Source organism: Sarcophilus harrisii, chromosome 5 (assembly GCF_902635505.1).
Source record: "Sarcophilus harrisii chromosome 5, mSarHar1.11, whole genome shotgun sequence".
In the NCBI taxonomy this organism is placed as follows: domain Eukaryota; kingdom Metazoa; phylum Chordata; class Mammalia; order Dasyuromorphia; family Dasyuridae; genus Sarcophilus; species Sarcophilus harrisii.
This window is the reverse complement of record NC_045430.1, coordinates 130812465-130815250: the sequence shown is the minus strand read 5'-3', so window position 1 is coordinate 130815250 and position 2786 is coordinate 130812465. Positions and strand designations below refer to the sequence as shown.

The window sequence follows — 2786 nt, the reverse complement described above, 5'->3', positions numbered from 1 at the left end:
TCCTTCGTGAGGTTCTTGATATAAATTATTGTTATCAAATCAGTGTCTTTACTGAGAAGACCAGCATTGGAATAGTCCCTGCTATAATTATTGTTCATAATATAAGATGCAAAAATTCTCCCATTCAAAAACCTTCAATGACTCCTCATAGCTTAAATAAAGATTTTTCTTTGGCAGGTAATCCTTTAATATTTCAATGGATTTGTGACTTCATCTATGTGAGTACTCTCTTAACTAACATAGGTCATGACCAACCATGTGCTCTTATCCTGAATTACTCTTACCTGTGTTTTCCCCAAAATTTTCTTTTCAAAAATTTAATTTATAATTTATTAGGAAAAAAATAGCCCGGCCTCCGTCTTCCCCCTGCCTCCCGCCGGAGCTTATTCGCTTCGACCGACCAGAGTCCGCGAATCCTCCGCTCCGGGCCTGTCCGCACCCTCCCCCTCCCAGCTTTTTCCTTTTGAAAACACTAAGAATAATGTCCTTACATCAGTTTTTACTAGAGCCAATCACCTGCCATGCTTGGAACAGAGATCTACTCAGATTGCCCTTAGCCCTAATAATCATGAAGTCCACATTTACAAGAAGAATGGGAACCAATGGGTAAAAGCCCATGAACTGAAAGAACACAATGGACACATTACAGGTATTGACTGGGCTCCCAAGAGTGATCGAATTGTAACTTGTGGTGCAGACCGTAATGCCTATGTCTGGAATCAGAAAGATGGCATCTGGAAACCAACCCTAGTCATCCTGAGGATTAATCGTGCAGCTACTTTTGTGAAATGGTCTCCCCTAGAGAATAAATTTGCTGTAGGTAGTGGAGCTCAACTGATTTCTGTGTGCTACTTTGAATCTGAAAATGACTGGTGGGTGAGCAAACACATTAAAAAGCCAATTCGTTCTACTGTCCTTAGTTTGGACTGGCACCCCAACAATGTTTTATTGGCTGCTGGATCTTGTGATTTCAAATGCAGAGTTTTTTCTGCCTACATTAAAGAAGTTGATGAAAAGCCAGCCAGTACTCCATGGGGTACCAAGATGCCTTTTGGTCAGCTGATGTCAGAGTTTGGTGGTACTGGAAGTGGTGGTTGGGTCCATGGGGTTAGTTTCTCTGCCAGTGGGAACCACCTCGCTTGGGTCAGCCATGATAGTACTGTTTCAGTTGCGGATGCCTCCAAAAACATGATGGTTTCACAGCTGAAAACAGAGTTCCTCCCACTCCTGAGTGTGTCGTTTGTCTCTGAGAATAGTGTGGTGGCTGCTGGCCATGACTGCTGCCCAATGCTGTTTAACTATGATGACCGTGGCTCCTTGACCTTGGTCTCCAAATTAGACATTCCAAAACAGAGCATCCAGCGCAACATCTCTGCTATGGAGCGCTTCCGCAACATGGATAAGAGAGCCACGACTGAAGATCACAACACTGCTCTAGAAACACTACACCAAAACAGTATCACCCAAGTGTCTATTTATGAAGTGGACAAGCAAGACTGCCGCAAATTTTGCACCACTGGCATTGATGGAGCAATGACAATTTGGGATTTCAAGACTTTAGAATCTTCGATCCAGGGGCTATGAATCATGTGAAGCTGTACTTCCATTCTCTAGCATGACAGATACTTGACAGAATGCAGCTTCAGCATTTGCATGAAGATGGAAAAGACGCTACCACAAGTCAAAACTGAGGAAATATCCCTTGCAGATGTTTTGTTTTTGTTTTGTTGAACATAATTGGTGAATGTATTGGTTTAAAAAATCAGCAGTGATGTCTTTTTGATTGGCTATTTCATTCCATTCTTGACCAAAGCTGCTCTTTAAGTAGTTTTTTGTGGAAAATTGTCATTCTAAATTAACGGGGGATTTTATGTAAGTTGTCTGCTAGAAAAATAAACCCTAACCCTAACCCTAACCCTAAATTAGCGCTCTTCCAAATGCACTCTGTTGCTATTTTTCTAACTCAATAAGATAGTTTTTAATAAGTTAATAAGTCATTTTTGTTATATTAGATGTACTTACCCATGAACTATAAATATTATTTCAATTATTTAGATCTAACTTTATTTGTATAAAAGGTGTTTTATGCTTATATTTGTATAGTTCCTGTGTCAGTTTTGTCAGGTATATTAATAGATTTTTATACTGTCCAATTATTTTAAGTGGCCTAAAACAATATGGATTAATATGACTGACATATAATGTAGTTTCCCTATTTTTCTCTTTTGATTAAATCTATTTTAGCCTTAAGTTTGTGTGAGAACACAATTACTTCCATTCCATTTTTATATAATAAATTCTATTCCTGATCTTTATTTTATGTTTGTGTGCCTGTATCTCTCAAAAGCAACACATTGTTGAATTCAAAATTTTAGTCTGCTCTCTATTTTCATTTATAAGTAAATTCATCCCCTTCACATTCTAAGCTACAATTACTTGTATATTTTCCTCCTTCCTATTTTCCTCACTATCCTTCGCATTCTATTCCAACCCTTCTCATTACTCTGCTACCTTGCTTTCCTATTCTTTAATATATTGCCCCTCCAAGGATGCCTCCTTTATTATCTCTCCTCATCCTATCCCCTTGCTCTCTTGTTTCTTTCTGAATTTCGAAGACATTTATACATATATATATATATATACACACACACATATATACATGCACACATATATGTATATGTTGTTCTCTGTCCCATTCTCATTAATCTACATACCCTTCTACACTCCCCTTATCTTGTTCTCTCATCCTCTTATTTCTTTATGAATTTGGAAGACTTTCCTATCCT

General features: G+C 38.3%; 1 pseudogene across 1 annotated transcript; it reads left to right on the top strand.

The window, feature by feature from the left end:
• Positions 1-361: 361 nt before the first annotated feature.
• LOC100931420 lies at positions 362-1870 on the top strand (annotated as a pseudogene). Its single transcript, XR_004229588.1, has one exon. The product of XR_004229588.1 is annotated as an actin-related protein 2/3 complex subunit 1A pseudogene (transcript).
• Positions 1871-2786: the final 916 nt, after the last annotated feature.